This window comes from Oryza glaberrima, chromosome 7 (assembly GCF_000147395.1).
Source record: "Oryza glaberrima chromosome 7, OglaRS2, whole genome shotgun sequence".
NCBI classification, from domain to species: Eukaryota; Viridiplantae; Streptophyta; class Magnoliopsida; order Poales; family Poaceae; genus Oryza; species Oryza glaberrima.
This window is the reverse complement of record NC_068332.1, coordinates 6,472,973-6,492,946: the sequence shown is the minus strand read 5'-3', so window position 1 is coordinate 6,492,946 and position 19,974 is coordinate 6,472,973. Positions and strand designations below refer to the sequence as shown.

The window sequence follows — 19,974 nt, the reverse complement described above, 5'->3', positions numbered from 1 at the left end:
CATTGCTCTGCTATATATCCTCCTGAATAGGTTACTGTATTAGCCCTTTGCACTGTACGTGCTTGTGAAAATGCGCATAAGCATTGTAGTAATAGATGGAATTTTGGTGCACCTATCACTCTGTTAAGTAATAGATGGAACTTTTCTGATCTGAGAGTTAAGTTGATTTAGTTTGTGTACTTTCTTTCTACTTTGGACTTTTAGGCAAAAGAGAACTGTGTTAAGCTGTGTATGTGTCCTATATGATTTTGACTGCTTATTCATTCAAAATATCCATGTTACTTGAAACAGAAATCTGCATGGGATTAGTGATGTTTGTTGACGTACTTCTAATATTTTACTCTAGAAAAGTGAAGCATACAAGAAAATCTTACTGTTTAGTAAGAATTTTCTGATTTGTGCTTTGGTGTATGCTGCAATGTAACATATATGCAGAGAGCGGAAGTCTTTTATTTTCTCTATCACCTGATCTTTTATGTTAGCTACAGTTCTATATTTTTTTTTTGTTGGTTAGGAGTTGAAAGAATGACAACAGTGATCGCTCATACTAGGACATACAAAAATAGATTAACATGGAAAAGTTGTTCATGTGGGTATTTCATTCCACTGCATGGGATGGACAACTGTTTGGCCTCCTCTGCTGCTGTTGCTATGCTGAGTTTGCGATTCGTCTGCTGTTGGTGTCTCAATTCCTCATGAACCATTTGTCTAACAAGTATAAATTGCTCAGGACAATTTGAGATTGACTTACAAAGTGTACAGATGCAGCCTACTGATCATTTTTAGGAAATAGTTCTGTCATTACAGATTTCTGGGTAGATTTGAATATCATAAAGTGACTGTAATTACTACTTGCCTACCTTTTCTTTTACGGATAATCCTTTTACATCTGTTTGCAACTACCGGTGGCAGGTCTTTTGTTTGAATCTCTCTGACTTCATTAGATAACTGAAACACTAATCTCACAATACATGGAATGTTTATCTAAAAATGCTATACTTTACTATCCTGAAATATCTCCGCAGGTTAGATAAACTTTCAAATATGTACAAGTCATCCATGCGAATATAAAAGTGTATTTTCATGTAGGAGGGTGGCTGATCTAGCTACAATAGATTTGATGCTGTATTTTTCCATATAACACTACAACCCCATGCATCTTTATCTTTGTGATACTGATATTACACAAAGTCTGAGGAAAAAGCTTTCATGGATGTTCAGCAGCTGTTGGCAATATATGTGTTTAGCTGGACATCAACAATTTTCTTTTCTTTTTTTAATAATGGCATACAGAAGACATAATTCCAGTTCACATCTCTTGGTTACATGATTTCAGTTTCAGATAAGCCAACACCTGGTCTTGGAAAGGATTCATTTAGTCTTTGTGCATCCATTTTCTTATTATTTAGTCAATCCGCGTCGCCAAGGAACCATGACCGCTGCGAGATGAAAAATTTCATTATATAGTGTCGAAACAAGATTTCGGCAATAATAAAAGGGGGTGGCTATCAAGCTAGGAAAGTGGATGGGTTTGGAGACAAGGAATTTTATACAGGTTCAGGCCTTCTTATTTAAGAAGTAATACCCTACTCCTGTCCGGGGATGATTCCGCCGAGTATGTTATTGATTGTATAAATTGAAAAAAAGAATCGCGCCCCGAGAGGCACACGGACCCTCCTTATATAGGGGAAGGAGTCCGCTTTACAAAATACAGCCCATATCCTAACGGAATATGGGATTATAGATAAAATACAATCGTAACCGACTAAGATCTCGGGTATTTCCTTAACATACAAGTAAAAAACTAACCCGAGTCTTCATAAAGATATTCTATCTATATTTGTTACCGTATATCCGACTAAATTATAATTGTCATGTAGATATGGGATATCCATATTCTCCACAGTAGCCCCCAAGACCTTCACAGTTGACAAAACAGCCTTCTCGAAACAAAAAACAGCAATCCGAGTGCTTCAATTCAACTTGCTCTAGTTTGCCGAGTGCTAAAATCAAAGACTGCGAAGGGCGAAAATAAAACATAGTGCATCGAGTAGATGCACCTAATTAGGTGTAGCCCCCGACTATGTGATTAGTTGAAAAACTAAACACGTAGTCAAGAACCGAGTGGTTTTATCAACACTCCTTGAACATATCAAGGATAAAAAAATTTGAAAGGGCCGAGTGATAAACACTCAAAAGGTCCAAAAATAGACATATTTGATAGGAATCCGAGTAAGAAACTCTTAAAATGATTCACCAAACATGATAAAAAATCACGGTAATTAATGAGTCTAATAGCCTAGGCTGTGACCCTTACCATAACCAAAATAAGCATATAACATGCTAAAAGAATGACTATTAGTAAACCAGTCATCTCAAATCAACCCAAACAGCTTTTACAGCTTAATAAAGCTTACAAAAACGGTATAACACCTTTCTGTCGGGCACCTTTTGTTTGCATCGTGTTAATTCCAAAGAATTATCAAACCGCATTAAAAAGGGTTTTAACAGCATTGGACCACATCATTGTGAGCACAAATTGCCAAAGCAAAAAGTGCCTAAGTCCCTAAGGATCACAATGGGCCACGCTGGAAATAAAATTGGGCTGAAGTACTGTGCCAGCCTAGGCCTGCTAGCACTCCCGATACCCTAATATCACCAAAGTGAAAAACGTCTCTTCGTCTTCCCCGCCGAGACTCTCGCCATTTTCCCCATTTCCTGCTACAGTACAAACTACGCCGGCCAAGCTAGGGTTCAGCAATCCGCTCCAGTCCATCCTCAAACACTCCACAAAATTTCTACCCGCATCCACCGCTCCAATTCTCCATCCCTTTCCAGCCGTATCTCGGACCAAATCAAACCATCCAGTCCACATTCATGGCGGAACAGAGAGAAAGCTTCGAGAGCCAGCGGGCGCCCTCCGATGTGACGGAAGATAATCTGAAGGAGATGGTGGCGCACGGCGTTCTTCCAGCAAAGGAGATCATCGGATGGCGACCAGCATTCGGCGAAGCATTCCCAACCCCCGATACGCACGAAATCGTGGTATTTGCTCATTTCTTCTATGGCGGATTTTCTCTTCCAACCTCAAGGTTCTTCCGGGGAATTCTGAACTTCTACGGGATTAGCTTGCATCATCTGAATCCAAACTCCATAGTGCTTATCGCCAATTTTATTCATGCCTACGAAGCTTTTCTGGGCATTAGGCCTCATTTCGCCTTGTTCCGCCGCATCTTCTTCCTCAAGCCCCAGCCAAACAAAAGCAAACCACGTGTTGTTGGGGGTGCTGGTTTCCAACTCCGGGGAACGCTAAGCCAAAAATACTTTTCCATGCCCTTCAAGACCTGAAACAAAGGCTGGCATGCAAATTGGTTTTATGTTCAAAACCCTGAGCCTGCTCTCCCCGAGTACTCCTGTCTTCCTCCAGTTTATCGGGATACTTGGAACTCACTGCCAATGGGAGACGAAGCTGCACAAGCAGTGGAACTGATGGAGCGCATGATAAAGCTAAAAGAACAAGGCCTTCAGGGAGAACAGATCACACGGCACTTTATCAAGTGTCGGTTAGCTCCAATCAAAGAGAGATCTCGCACAGCCTTCGAATTTGACGGCAAGCACGACCCAAATCGTGAAGATCCAGATTCTCTTGACTTCAAGGTCATGAAGGAAAGGATGTATAAGATCTTCTCTAATGCTATCGTTGTCAGCTATTCACACTTGCTGCCAGTCGTGCCATTTAATGCCTTTAATCCTCCTCCACCGGTATGTAACCGAACACTTCAACTTTTCACAGAATACGGTCTTATCTGTTTGTTGAATCAGTTAACAATAAAGGATGTCACGCCCAGGAATTTGCTATGATGAAATCGGATCCGCCAATCACTCAACACCAATCACCTCACTGCCAAACTGGTCAGGGAAGCGGAGGACCAAGAATCCGGTCTGAAACTCAACCAAGTGCTCCTGATCCAGTCGGCCAGCCAAATTCTCGCAAGAGGAAGCTGGTTCTAAGTAACGATGAAGGCGACACTGCTAGAAAGCTTGGAGACCGAGAGGCAACCAATAAACTGCCGAAGCAGGCTACTCCAAGGAAGAAAACATCCAGTCGTCCTGTGCCAAAGATCAGGAAGTCTTCTAGGTGCAACTCATATTACGATCTCCGTTGCATTGATGCGCACCCATTGCGATAATAGTACTGACAATCAAACTTGCAGGAAACCATCTGATATAGACCCATTTGGAAAAGACTCTGACCCGACCAACATGGAGGCGGGTTCCTCAAAAGAAACCAGGCCGACTGCAAAAGATCTCCTGAGTGATAATCTACGGGCCAGTGACAATGTAGAACCCAGCAACGAACCCCCGACTGGAAACCAGTCGGCTGAAGCCGAAGCCGGAGTTAATCAGGAGCCCCCGACTGGAAACCAGTCGGACGCAGGGCCAAGCCAAGAGATTCCAGAAGTTGAAACCCAAGCAGACAACCCTCGCGGACAAGATGCCAGCAATGACCGGAGATCTGGATCTCCTTTAAAGGCATCCGAATCCACTCGTCCTCGTCCAGAAATCATTACGGGTAAACACTTTGTCTGAAACCATGTTGACCCAAATAACTCTGATCAATTGTCTAACCTTTGTCAGTGGGTACATTAGGACCAATGATTGGTGATGAAGAAGAAAATCCCCGTACACAAGCAGCGGAAGATTCGTGCCCTCCCATTCTGGTCAAGTGGTGGGATGACAACTTGCAACCTCAAGGAATTGTAATAAACCGGCAAAAAGAAGATGAAGAAGTCTGCCTACTGAAGAAGGCACTCAACCAAGCGACTCGCATTGTAAATGTAAGTTCCTTGACGCCTGACCTCAGCCATCTTGTTTGCCGTTTGGCTCGAGCGCTGATTAAACTGCTCTGTAGAGGATTCATCTTAGGAACGAGGCGAAAACCGCAACCCTTGAGAAACTAGTTCCTCATCTTGGAACCCTCGAAACCACTAGGAGTCAACTGCACGAGGCCAGAGAACTTGCCAGAAAGAATGAACACGATCTGAGGGATCAGATTGCTGAGCTCCAGGAATCCAATTTTGAACTGAGTGGCTCATCCAAAGGTTCGCGCAAACTCTGCCCAACTGATTTGTGCTGTTATCTCTGTAATCTTGATTAACCGGAGTTAATGTAGTGCAAGCTGCCAAGATATCTCAACTAGAGAAGCAGATCCAAACTCTGGAAAATGACAAGGCAGAGCTGGCAAGACAGAGAGATTCAGCTTTAAAGGAGGTTGAAGGTACCAATAATCAATACCTCAAAAGCCATTATCTTCTATATGCTGATTCATTAATGTGAATCTGTTGATGCAGACCGCAAGATCAAGTCTCAAGCACAGTTTGATGTCTTAGTTGACAAGATCAACAAGCTTGAAGGAGCCAGGGAAAAAGTCGCTAATGCCGCTACTCCACTCATCTAGGCCATGTTTTTCAATAACGCCGGTTCGAGTACACTTGATGCTGCCGAAATCTTCGACAAGCTGAGAGTCGCTCCAGATACTTATTTCAAGAACATCAAAGAAGCTGGAAGTATGGGAGCAAGTCTGGCGTTGGCGATGACCAAATCCCTTTATCCAAGGGTTGATATGGATGCCATTAATGGCTTTGCAGACGGGACGAGCGAAGAAGCTGCTCTTGACCTCATTAACGATGCGCAGAAAGCCGCTGACAAGATTGCTGCTGATGTGGTTGAAAGATTCCAAGAAGTTGACCTTCGGCCGACTGGATCTGATAAGTCTGATGATGAAAAAACTGATACTGATTGATATAACAATGATTTTGACAATTAATGATGATGGAGGCTCAATTTGTACAATATTGATGAATTTATGCTATGCTTGGTGTTCCATACTTAGCTTTTGATTTCTTAAAAGCCTTTATCTAGCCTTATTGAGCCTAAAACCCGCAAAAGCTATTAAAAACCTTCAGTCCTCATTGACTAAGTCGAAAGACCAAACAGGGCAATGATAAATCAAGTAAGCAAATTGAATTGATAAAAATCACACTCTATTATTATCATAGTAGCCCCCCGACTGAAAACTTCAAGGAAAAACTTGAGGTTAGCAGTCAAAGAGGAAAGATACAAACGAAATGCCTAAGCATAAAATCGACGAAGGTGTTCAATATTCCAAGAATTGTTGATGAGAGTACCATCTTCGCGCTTGAGTCGATAAGAACTTGGCCAAGTGACTTCAGCAATTATGAACGGTCCTTCCCATAAGGGAGATAATTTATGCCGATCCTGTGTCGTTTGAATTTTCCTCAGAAGCAGGTCGCCGACTAAAAAGGCTCGCGATCGAACATTCCGATTATGATAACGGCGCAACCCTTGCAAATACCGAGTCGACTGAATTAAAGCTGCTTCACGGGCTTCTTCTAATCGATTGATGTCGTCTACTCGGCCCTCTTCATAACGCTCCTCGTTGAAGTTCCGAAATCGTAGTGATTCAAATTCCACTTCACTTGGCAACATTGCTTCTGCACCATAAACCAAAAAGAACGGCGACTGGCCAGTAGCCCGACTGGGAGTAGTGCGTAAAGACCAAAGTACGGACGGCAGCTGATTGACCCACTTGCCAGCATAGGGACGTAGTCGGTCAAAAACTCGTGCTTTTATCCCTTGAAGTATCATGCCATTAGCACGCTCGACTTGTCCGTTACTCATGGGGTGTGCCACGGAGGCATAGCAAATTTTTATACCGAAGTCTTCACAAAAGTCTTTAAATGCTCCGCCAGTGAATTGACTGCCATTATCAGTGATGATCCGATTAGGTACCCCAAACCGATGCACAATGTTAATGAAAAAATCTCTAGCTTTATCTGCCGTAATCGTGATGACCGGTTTAGCCTCAATCCATTTGGAGAATTTGTCAGTAGCCACAAAGAGATGCGTGTAACCCCCGACTGCCCTTTTAAACGGGCCGACCATGTCAAGCCCCCAGACCGCAAACGGCCAGGACAATGGGATGGTTTGCAACTTTTGGGCTGGTAGGTGAATTTGTCTGGCAAAAAATTGACAACCCTCGCACGTCTGCACAACCTTGTCAGCATCAGATACAGCTGTAGGCCAGAAAAAACCTTGCTGATAAGCTTTGCCGACAATAGTCCGTGTAGCGGCATGGTTACCACAAATACCAGAATGTATATCCTTCAATAATTGTCTTCCTTCTTCCAAAGACACACAGTGTTGCAGTATTCCTGATGGACTTTTCTTGTACAGATCAGTTTCATGAATAATGTAAAGTTTGCTGCGCTGGGAAATCCGCTCGGCTTCATTTTTGTCTTGAGGAAGTTCTTGTTTGCTCAAAAATTTTATGAACGGTTCTCTCCAGTCGGCTTCGATCATGCTTACGCCTTGAGTATCCATGGCTTCAATTGTCTCTTTTCTGGGCACGGTTGGTTCGTAAAGATGTTCAACGAACACATCTGAAGGAGCTGCATCCCGTTTTGAACCAAAATTGGCCAGCCTGTCGGCTGCCTCATTGTTATGTCGGAGGACATGGGTGAGCTCGAGTCCATCGAATTTGTCTTCCAACTTGCGTACCTCTTGTCGATAAGCGGTCATAGTATCATCTAGACAGGACCACTCTTTCATGACTTCATTAACAACCAACTGAGAGTCCCCTCAGACAATTAATCGGCGAATGCCTAGAGAGATGGCAATCCTTAATCCATGGAGTAGTGCCTTGTATTCCGCCACGTTATGGGACGCAGAAAAATGTATCCACAATACGTAGCTCAATCTTTCTCCAGTCGGGGAGATTAAAACAACCCCAGCTCCAGTGCCTGTAAGCCTCTTCGACCCATCAAAATGCATAGTCCAATATTCCATCTTTTCCTCTGGCATGTCTTCTTGGCACTCGATCCACTCGGCAAGGAAATTAGCTAAAGCTTGTGACTTGGTCAAAGTTCGTGGTTTGAACGATATGTCCAAAGACATCAATTCTAAGGCCCACTTCGCAATCCGTCCGTTTGCTTCGCGATTATGAAGTATATCCCTAAGTAGAAACGATGTGACCACTGTGACCGAGTGACTTTGAAAGTAGTGAGATAATTTCCTGACGGTAATTAAGACACCATATAATAACTTTTGAACCTGAGGATACCTTGTCTTGGAGTTGGCTAAAACCTCGCTGACAAAATAATTGGTCGTTGGACTTTTTGAATATGGCCTTCCTCTTCACGCTCAACAACCAGGACCGTGCTCACAACCTGGGAGGTCGCCGACACATATAACAGTAGCGGCTCTTGTGGATGCGGCGAGGCCAAAACTGGTGGAGTGGTGAGAAGTTTCTTGAAGTCTTCAAAGGCTTTTTGTGCTTCGGGTCCCCACTGAAAATTGTCAGTCTTCTTCAGCAGCTTGAAAAAGGGCATCCCTCGCTCGCCGAGTCGTGAGACGAACCGGCTGAGCGCCGCCATGCAACCAGTCAGCTTTTGGACGTCTTTTTGGTAGCTTGGCGATTTCATGTTGAGGATGGCGTTGATTTTCTCCGGGTTTGCCTGTATGCCTCTTTAAGATACCATAAATCCGAGCAACTTCCCTGACGGTACTCCGAAGATGCACTTTTTAGGGTTTAGTTTCATCTTGAAAGCACGAATGCTTGTAAAAGTTTCCTCTAAATCTGTGATTAGGTCATCCTTCTGCTTGGTCTTGACGACTACATCATCAACATAAGCTTCAACATTGCGGCCGATCTGAGTCGAGAAACATCTCTGAATCATGCTTTGATAGGTTGCTCCTGCGTTCTTCAATCCAAAAGGCATGGTGATGTAGCAGTAGGCCCCGAAGTGTGTAATAAACGAGGTCTTCAAGCAGTCGGATTCTTTCAGTCGGATCTGATGATATCCCGAGTAGCAGTCCAAAAAACTGAGTATCTCGCAGCCGGCCGTTGAGTCAACCACCTGGTCAATGCGAGGTAACCCAAAAGGGTTTTTGGGGCAAGACTTGTTGAGGTTGGTGTAATCAAAACACATGCGCCATTGCCCCGTCTTTTTCCGAACCAGGACTGGGTTAGCCAGCCAGTCTGGATGAAGGACTTCCTTGATGAAGCCCGCTGCTAACAGCTTGGTTAATTCCTCCTTGATCGCATCCTTCCTGTCCTATGCAAAACGGCGGAGTCGTTGCTTGATGGGTTTGGCGTCTTCCTTAACATGTAAAGAGTGCTCAATCACCTCTCTAGGAATACCAGGCATATCGGATGGTTTCCATGCAAAGATATCTTTATTATTTTGAAGAAAGGTGATGAGCGCGCTTTCCTATTTACAATCTAACTCAGCGCTTATTACAGTAGTCTTATCAGGATCAGAGGGATCTAAGGGAGTCTTTTTCGTCTTAGCATTGCTTTCTCCGCTTTTGAGCATCTTGGTTGCGGGCACTTCTCCTTCGCTTGCCATGGTCGCAGCCAGTCGGATCTCTTCTCGGTCGAGTGTAATCTCGCGGGTCTGGGCCATCTCGCAACTTTCTTTGTCACATATGACGGCTTGCTTGATGTCGCTTCGTAGTGATATGACTCCTCGAGGACCAGGCATCTTCATCATCATGTAGGTGTAGTGTGGGACGGCCATGAATTTGGCTAGGGCCGGTCGTCCAAGTATAGCATGGTACGCTGTCTCGAAATCAGCGACTTCGAAACAAACATTTTCTGTGCGAAAATTCTCCCGAGTGCCGAAAGTGACCGGAAGAGTGATCTGGCCGAGTGGAGTAGCTGATAATCCTGGGATAACACCGTGGAAGGGTGCATTACTCGGCTTTAATTCCGTGCGAGGAATCTGCATATCGTCCAGGGTCTTAGCGAAAAGGATGTTGAGTGCACTGCCACCATCGATGAGAGTTCTTCGGAGCTTGACATTGCGAACCACTGGGTCTAGTACTAGGGGGTACCGCCCCGGGTGGACCACTCTGTCGGGATGATCCAAGCGGTCAAACTTGATTGCTATTTCTGACCACCGAAGGTATTGGGGCGTGTTGGGCTGAACCGCATTGATCTCCTGTTCTATTAGCTTCTGCTTTCTCTTAGATTCATAAGCCAGAGGTCCGCCGAAGATGTGATTGAGTTCTTTGCGATGATCTTGAAAACCAGTCGGGGCATCGTCTTCATCGTCTTTCTTCTTTGATGTTCCTTGCTCTCCGTCTGAAGGCTTACGTGCATTCTTGATATATTGCTCCGTAAATTGTTTGTAGACGAAGCAGTCTTTGGCCACGTGGTTAGAGTTAGAATGATGCGGACATTGGGAGTTCATTATCTTGTCGAATGTGTTGACGCGGGGACGTTGTCGGGAAGATGGAGAGGTTGTTGCCACAAGTTCTTTGGGCTTACGCTTGCGATCCTTGCGGTTGTTACTTCCACTCCCTCCTGCGGTCGGCGTGTCATTCTTTGGCTTCCAAGTGGTGCCCGACTGCTTGGACGCCGTAATAGCATCTTCGGCTTTGGCATACTCGTTTGCTTTTTCAAACATCTGCTTGACCGTCTTGGGAGGTTTGCGTCCGAACTTGTCGACTAGGTCCTCGTGGCGAATGCCTTTAGTAAAGGCGGCAATGATGACGTCGTCGGTGATGTCGGAGATCTTGTAGCGTTGCTCGGAGAAGCGCCGGAAGTAATCTCGAAGGGATTCTCTAGACTTCTTAACGACGTTGTAGAGATCAAACTGTATACCGGGGCGTTCAAAGGTGCCCTAGAAGTTGGCGATGAAGTGATCATGAAGTTCTGCCCATGATCCGATCATGCCACGGGGTAGTCCGTGGAGCCAGGATCGGGCGGAATCCGCTAGAGCCACAGGCAGATAGTTTGCCATGGCCATGCTGTCTCCTCCTGCTGCGCGGATTGCGAGACCATAGACGGTGAGCCAAGACCCAGGGTTGGTGGTGCCGTCATATTTCTCGATTCTAGACGGCTTAAAGCCGGCTGGCCAATCCACTCGACGCAGATCGCTTGTGAAGGCAGCAACTCCGTCCACATCGTCGTCGTAACGATCTGGTGAATGGTGGCCTCTTGCTGCGCGGCGCTGGTTGATGGTGTCGCGAAGATCGATGGGGCGCCTTCGATGTGGGGAGTGTGGTCGTTCAACTCGACGCTCCCTATATCGTTCGGGAGGCGAACGAACAGACCATTCATCATGTCCTCTGCTCCTGCAACTAGATCCGGCGCCGGCAATGCTGAGGCTTGGCTGGTGATAGTCTTAAGATCGAAGATGAGGGACTCGGCTACCAGTCGGGGTGCGGGTGCTTGCGGAGTTGGCTGGAACCGAGGCAGCGATCATGGTCTTTGTCTAGTTCAAGATGTTGACAACATGATCAGCTTGGTTGAGTGCGTCTTCCTTGAGGAAGGTGTCGAGGAGAGTGATTGCTGCAATCGCGTTCTACTGGGGGGTGCGAAAGACCGCTGTTCCGTCGATGTCTTGTTGCCCAATGAGTTCTCTCGCTCGCCGCCCGGATTCCAAGGCGCGTTGCCGTCGATCTTCAGCCTCCTTTGCAATCCGTTCGCGATCTTGTTGCCCACGCTGTAGTCGTTCTCGCTCCTGTCGCTGTCGCTCTTCCTCCAGTCGGCGACGTTCAGCTTCTTGCCATGCGCAATCTTGGTCTGCTTCTCGGGCTCGGCACTGTTCCTCCGTTTCGTTGTCAGCCATGAATACGCCGAAGAAAAGGGGCGTGTAGTTATCCTCATAGCTGTCATCGAAGTTGTCGAGGTCGCCGTGGTTATAGTGGTAGCCGAAGTCGTCGTAGTCGAGGATCTCGGTTGGTCGAGAACTGACGCCGGGGGAGCTGAGGTAGCCATCCAACTCTTCCGTCGAGACTGTCCCAAGAGGTTGGAGTATAACGCCAACCTTCCTGGATCTAGACTGGATCGGGGCCGATGCCGGAGCTCGCCTAGATCTCCGAGTGGGAGATGTTTTGGCTGTGAAGACGGCGGCAAGGTCATCAGGAAGTTTCATCAAGATTGAAGGATAGGACCCGTCGTCTTGATCTGGTCGCGGAGGAGTAGATTGGATCTCGTCCGAGTGGTTTGAAGCCGACTCGGAAGATATGATCTTGGAGTAGGCCTCGGCCGAGTTCGGAATACCGAACGGCACGGGGACCTAGTCTCTCCCCGACTGGTTCGAATCTGAGTCAAGGAGAGAGATCTTGCCGAAGTCGTTGATGATGAAGTTGAGGCTGCCGAACCGGAACGCCTGCCCGGGAGGGAAGTCGAAGTTGTCGATGCCAGAAACGGAACCCATCGCACTTAGTTGGCAAAAACTTGACGCTGCCCCTACCTGGTGCGCCAACTGTCGAAACAAGATTTCGGCAATAATAAAAGGGGGTGGCTATCAGGCTAGGAAAGTGGATGGGTTTGGAGACAAGGAATTTTATACAGGTTCAGGCCTTCTTATTCAAGAAGTAATACCCTACTCCTGTCCGGGGATGATTCCGCCGAGTACGTTATTGATTGTATAAATTGGAAAAAAGAATCGCGCCCTGAGAGGCACACGTACCCTCCTTATATAGGGGAAGGAGTCCGCTTTACAAAATATAGCCCATATCCTAACGGAATATGGGATTATAGATAAAATACAATCGTAACCGACTAAGATCTCGAGTATTTCCTTGACATACAAGTAAAAAACTAACCCGAGTCTTCATAAAGATATTCTATCTATATTTGGTACCGTATATCCGACTAAATTATAACTGTCATGTAGATATGGGATATCCATATTCTCCACAAGATCCATACCACGATTTCGTGCGTATCGGGGGTCGGGAATGCTTCGCCGAATGCTGGTCGCCATCCGATGATCTCTTATTATTTAGTCAATCCGCGTCGCCAAGGAACCATGACCGCTGCGAGATGAAAAATTTCATTATGTATATAAGAGTAGCAAAGAAAACTTGGATTTGAATGCTGGTGTTATACTTCTCTTGATCTGGCATTTTTTATTTCTTAAAATTAATCTCATTTTATATATTGTCTTTTGGTTGCTTAATATAAATATTACCGTAGCGTTAGCACGGACATGCTACTAGTCAGTATATAAGTAGGCTTGCTATGCCTTTCTAAAATAGGTACATAAGTTGTTTAAAAATTACGAAGACCCCATCTCTTATAGTACCTCTAATTACACTGGAACTTATGCACACCTTGAAGCAATCTTACTAACTGGACACACATTCAGACTAGTGTGTTTAGCAGCAAGAAGTTCAGGTGCCTCCCGCATATCTAAGATCCTTGTGCAACATTCCATTCGGCAACTTCCAATCGAAATGATAAAGGAGGTTAGCCAAGGCAAGCTCTATGTTGGCCAGCCCAAGATTTATGCCGGGACATATCCTGCGTCCAGAGCCAAATGGAAGAAACTCAAAGTTATTCCCTTTGAATTCTATATTGTTGTTTTCGAACCTCTCTGACATGAATTCCTCGGCATTCTCCCAATAGTTACTATCCCTGCAAATTGCCCACATATAGGGGTAAAAACGGTACGGAAACTTTCCGGATTCCAAGCCTGTTTTCGGAAACGGAATCAGCCGGTCGGAATTTTTTCGGAATTTCTCGGAAACGGAATCGAATATGATAATAGCAGTTTCCGTCGGAACTCGGAATCGGTCGGAAAAATTCCTGAAAAATTATCGGAATTTCCGAAGTTAAAAAGGCCCAAAGAATCAATAGTATATAACTCGTCCCCAAGTTTTCAGCCCAACCCAAATCGCGGCATCTACCCAAATAGTGGCTAACCCTAGAGAAGAGAGACAGCCACACGGCATCGCGACTTTGCGAGACCGCGAGCCGGCGGCGGAGCATCGCGCTCCGCCCATCACTAGCGCCCACCGCCCGGCGCCCGCGCCACCGCTGGTCTGCCGTCCTCGGCTCCTTGCGACCTCGCCCCCACCGTCTACGCCATCTCGTACCGCCGCCATCTCGCGACGCTGACCCGCCGTTTCGCAGCGCCGTCTCGCGGCCGCGGCGCCGTCCTGCCGTTTCACTGCCGCTACCACCACTGATGACGATGCCACAGCCACACCAAGGAGCCGACGACGCCTCGCCTCGCAGTCGCAGCAGCCAGCAGCCCAGCGGCAGTAGCCAACAGCCCAGCGGCAGCAGCCAGCAGCCCAGCGACGAGCCGACGAGCCTAAACCATTGATTTGATTTCTTTTGTGCTGCAGATTTATGATGGAATCATCAAATGCAAGTAGCTGTTTTGTGATTGAACCAAGTACTGTACTGATGGATTGATGTGTGTTGCTGTTCTGTGGTGACCGAAACAATTGATGAACTATGTACTGATGATGGAGTGATAGCTCATAGCAGGTTAGCAGTATAGCACTGAATAATAGTGTATACTATATATCTTATACAAGGGTGTTTTGCTGTAATTTTTTTTAAATATTTATTATGCAAATTATATGAAGTTATAGAAGAATATATTTTGCTGTTGAGACGATTTCATATAATTGTGTTTTATGATGAATTGTTGACTGTTGAGACTTGAGAATTGGACTTGACAAAATTTTGAAGCTCAGTTTGAGGGGTTTTTGTATTCCGATAAATTTTCGTTACCATATCCGCGCCGGTTCATTTTCGCTCCGTTTTCGGTTTCGATAATATTCATTTCCGTTTTCATTTCCGGGGTTTTCGATTCCGATTCCGATTCCGAAAAAAATATGAAAACGAAAACGATAAAGGTTGTTTCCGTCCGTTTCCGTACCGTTTTCACCCCTACCCACACATTCACAAATACCGATGTACCCTTAGATACATCGTAACCCATGATCTTGCTTGTCTCACGGCATTTCCGAGGGATCAAGAAGGGCGCCGGGCAATGTAGTCTCAAGGAATCCTTTATTACCATCTTGAAATAGCTCAATTTTCCAAGATCGTCTTCAGTGATAGTGCTCTTTCCTTGAAAGGCTTGACGTAGCTCGGCTTGTACCTTCGCCATTACTCTCGGCGACCTGATGAGCTCTGCCATTGTCCAGGTCAGTGTTGTTGACGATGTATCGCTGCCACCCACAAAAATGTCCTGAAATGATATATTTTTGTAATTAATTATTATTCACCTGAATTTTTTTATCTATTTTTGCCTAAACTTGTATAATAGGCATGCACACATATATGCTACACTTCGAGTCGCGCCCCGTCGGCTTCCCGCCGCCCCGTCGGCGACACCAGGTGGACACCAGGTGGTGGATGCTGCCGATCAGCGGCAGCGTGCTTGGCCCCGGCGGCAGGTTCAGCCTCGCCGGCTTCGTGGTTGCGGCACATGAAATCACCGGCAGCCTGTGCCTGTGGCAGCGTGCTTGGCCAACGGCGAGCAGTGCCATGATGTCTGTGTACGTTCCAGATGTACTGCGTAGGGAAATATGTGTACTACAAATAGCTCTGCTCGTGTAGGTATATAGTCTGCCTGTGCCACAACGTTGCTATCTCCGTTTCAAAATATAACCACCTAAAACTATATATATATATATATATAGGATACAAACTAGTATTACGAATTTGGACAAAACGTATATCCAGATTTGTAATCTAAGATTTGTATCTAGAATGTATATCCAGATTTGTAATCTAAGAAATATCTAATCCAATTTTATATTTTTGCATTTTAAAATTAAAGGAGTAAAAGAGGTTGACTGTAGGAGCACACATATATAGGAGTAGGTGGCTAGGAAATACTCATTCCATCAATCCTGAAATTCAAATAAGTATTACCCCTGTCTCATAATAATTGTATTTCTAGGATTTAAATTTGTTCCAAAATAGTTGTCACAATATAGTACTAATGGTTTTATTAATCACTTATCATTCAAATTTCTTCCTATTTTATCCTCAACTACCATTCCAATTTGGCAAATTTTGCTACATGACACTTGTTATATGTGGTTTCAGCCCTAGGACACTACCCAAACTCACTTTTAGGGGAAAACACTCCATAAACGTGGTAATTTGCCAGTGGACACCATGTCGATTAAAATAATACTTTCCGGTTGGGGAGGAGAGAGAAATCGCGTGAAATGTCAAAAATGCCCTTGGGCCCACATGTAAGTTCTATCTCCTATCTCTCTCTTCATTCCTCTCTTCTCTCTCTTTTCTCTCTCAGATGGCGAGGACGGCGGCCAGCGGAGCAACCCCTCGCCGCCGGCGCCGTGCCCGTGCCTGCTCCGTCAGGCGTGGGGCAGCCTCGACGCGCTCGTCGGCAGCCTCCGCGCCGCCTTCGAGGAAATATGAATGATTGATTGAGTTTAAACTATGAATGATGACTTATTTTAATGTCTGTCGTCATCAATACATATTAAGATTTCCATTGTAAAACGAAATATCTGTCACTAAAAACTACAGAAATAATAAACATAGAAAAGACAAAAGTTTGAGTTGGAAAATGTCAAGACAGCAAGCTCGCATGGAGTAATAATTTCAACCTTCGTGATAGGTAGGATCAAAGATCCACGCCAAGCCGATCGACGCGCATTCAGAAAACTTTGTTGGTCAAGCACCTGAAGAATTAAACAAATGTTCGAGCTGTCATTTTTCTTACCAGTTACCATGTTTGCATGCATTTCCAACACGAGCCGAGAAAATTCAGTTATGCAGCCTAGCCGTATTGACTCTTTTGGTATAATAGTTTACTTTAATTTCTGTGCAGCCACAGAATACATGCAGTGCGAGGATGCGGTCCGTTTGATGGCCTCATCTTTTCGCTTATGTTTATACTTATCAGCCAAAATTTGAATTTTCAACCTTAAATTTTAAGCTGATTTTGGAGTTTTTTTCATTGAAGTTTATTTTTTAATCTTTGCTTTTAGATCGCTAAGAACACGTATATAAAAATTGCTTATTGTTTGCAAATATACAATTTGGCTTAATCCACGAATAAGCCAAATAATAGAACCGTGTTCCTCAGATTTGTGATCAGATGCCATATATAATGGTAAAAATACTAATTAGCCTAATATCATTCTTTCTTTTTCTGACTCCGCCACTGCACAAGCGCTAGACCCTGACACCTCTTAATGCCTTCTCGACTTGCTTTCCTACTCTTCACTGCCACTTGGCGTCGCTAGTAGCCTGGAATGCGCCAATGGTGCTGGGCAGCCTTCTCCCCCTGGCTAGTCTTCTTCGTTTTTGGTGGCTCTACCCTATCAGATCCGCCACCACCAGTCCTCACTTTCTAACACAAGCACCCTTTGATAACACTAGCCAACTGCCCTCCTTCATCCCCATAACTCTAGTTTTATCACCAAGACTTGCCCATGTCCACCTAGGTCTTCTGTCAGAGTTTGGGTTGTGTATGGTGATAGAGAAGACCAAGAGGAGGTTACCAAGCACATCGGGCGGCCCAAAATCTGCAATCCATTTAGGGATGGATCTTTAAGAGGGTTAGCAATTTCCATATTATAAAGCAAAGTAGTACTAACTTAGAAAAGGAATTATGTAAGCAACGATGACATAGGAGGTTTTGATTAAAAAAATACACCTTTGAAGTATAGTGGCACGACTAATACACAACTCTATTGACTTTGAAGTTAGAACACCCAGTACACAACTGCACATGCCAGTGCTATATATAGCACACACATGCTGTAGTACTAGCATCTGCATATATCAAAGCTTATATATAGCATTACACACAAGCTATAGTACAAGCTACAGCTACTAGTAGCATAACAAGGACGACGTACGGAGATCGATGGAGGACAATAAGATAGTGGTCGGTGCGGGGGCATCCCTCCTTGTGTTGGTGTTGTTGTCGAAGCTGATATCATATGCCACGAACTCAAAGCCGTCGTCGAAGGCGAAGCTCAAGCTGCCGCCGGGGCCATGGACGCTGCCGCTGATCGCCGGAGGCACGGCCCCGTGATGCAGCTGTATTTCGGCGAGGTGGCGCTGCTGGTGGCGTCGTCGCCGGAGGCGGCGCAGGAGATCCTCCGGAGCCAGGACCTGGCGTTCGCCGACCGCCACATGACCAGCACCACGGCGGCGTTCAGCTTCGGAGGCAGGGACATCGTGATGGGGCCCTACGGCGAGCGGTGGCGCCACCTCCGCAAGATGATGACGCAGGAGCTGCTCACCACGGCGCGGGTGCGCTCGTTCCGCCGCATCCGGCGGGAGGAGGTGGCGCGGCTCGTCGCCGATGTGTCGGCCGGCACCGCCGTGAACCTCACCGAGATGGGGGCCAGGCTCATCAACGACATCGTGCTCCGGTGCTCCGTGGGGAGCCGGTGCAGGTACAGCGAGGAGTACCTGGAGGCCCTGCACGCCATGGCGCGCGAGACGTCGGGGCTCAGCGTCGCCGACCTCTTCCCGTCCTCCAAGCTCGCGTCTATGGTCGCCACGGTGCCGCGCAAGGCGCTGGCGAACCGCAAGAAGATGGAGCGCATCATAGAGCAGATCATCCAGGAACACAAGGACCAAATCAAAGAGGACTTGATGAGCGGCAACGTCGCCGCCGATCAGGCGGCAGCGGACAGCAAGTCATGCTCTCTCGACGTCTTGCTCAGGCTCCAGAAGGAAGGCACTTCGCCGCTTCCTGTTACTAATGAAGTTATCCTCGTGCTTTTGATGGTACGTACATATGCAATGCAAGCCTGCCTCACATCGATTTTTTTTCTATTTTCTAGACCTTTTATACTGTTTTAATTTAATTAATATACCATTCCCAAAAGTACTTTTAAGAAATGAACTTTCTGTAGCCAAATAACTCTGTCACAACAAGCGCAGGTGGTGTGGCAGCTGCTTGCAATGCCACCGTGGCTGGCACGGCCAAACCACCCTGCCATCAGTTGGCGTTGCCAAAACTTTTATTTCTTGAAAATATTTTTGTGAATGATCTATTGATAAAATTAAAACATTAAAAGGTCTAAAAAATAAAAGATTTCCCTCACATCACTCTCTCTCTCTCTCCATGCCTCTTTATATATGCCATATTTATAGCTTGCATACACACTTGATTACTTCCTCTGTTTCATAATGTAAGTCATTCTAGCATTACTCATATTCATATAGGTGTTAATAAATCTAAACATATATGCGTGTCTAGATTTATTAACATCTATATAAATACGAACAATACTAGAAAGTCTTACATTATGAAACAGAGGGAGTAATAATTAATAATCATTCCAGGATATTTTTGCTGGGGGCAGCGAGACATCTTCAACAACACTTACCTGGACATTGGCAGAGCTCATCCGATCCCCAAGAATAATGTCAAAGGCACAAGCTAAGATGAGACATGCCTTTCCAGGGAAAGACACCATAACTGAAGTTGACATTGCCCAGCTGAGCTATTTGTAGATGGTAATAAAGGAGTCACTGAGACTTCATTGCCCTACGCCCTTCTTGATCCCTCGCAAATGCTGTGAAACATGTAAGATCATGGGTTATGACGTACCTAAGGGTACAGCTGTATTTGTGAACGTGTGGTCCATATGCAAGGATAGTAAGTACTAGGAGGATGCAGAGGAGTTCAAGCCAGAGAGGTTCGAAAACAACGATATAGAATACAAAGGGAATAACTTTGAGTTTCTTCCATTCGGCTCTGGTCGCAGAATATGTCCTGGTATAAATCTTGGGCTTACCAACGCAGAGGTTGCCTTGGCTAACCTTCTCTACCATTTTGACTAGAAGCTGCCCAATGGAATGTTCAACAAGGATCTTGATATCCGTGAGGCACGTGGACTCATTGCTGCTAAGCGCACTGACATAAATGCCTGTCCAATTACTCACATTGCTTCAAGCTGCGCATAATGCTACTGTATCAAATGTGCTATCAAAAATATGGGTCTTCGGGATTTCAAAATAAGTTACTCCCTCCGTATGAAAAAAAGACAAACCCTGCTTTCCGTACCCAACGTTTGACCGTCCGTCTTATTTGAAAAAATTATGAAAAAGATTAAAAAGACAAGTCACGCATAAATTATTAATCATGTTTTATCATCTAACAACAATGAAAATACGAATTATAAAAA

General features: G+C 45.4%; 2 pseudogenes; one reads left to right on the top strand and one right to left on the bottom strand.

The window, feature by feature from the left end:
• Nucleotides 1-542: 542 nt before the first annotated feature.
• LOC127779354 (ent-cassadiene hydroxylase-like) lies at nt 543-15,330 on the bottom strand (annotated as a pseudogene).
• A 2,363-nt stretch (nt 15,331-17,693) lies between these two features.
• LOC127780722 (ent-isokaurene C2/C3-hydroxylase-like) lies at nt 17,694-19,753 on the top strand (annotated as a pseudogene).
• The last annotated feature ends 221 nt before the right edge of the window (nt 19,754-19,974 follow it).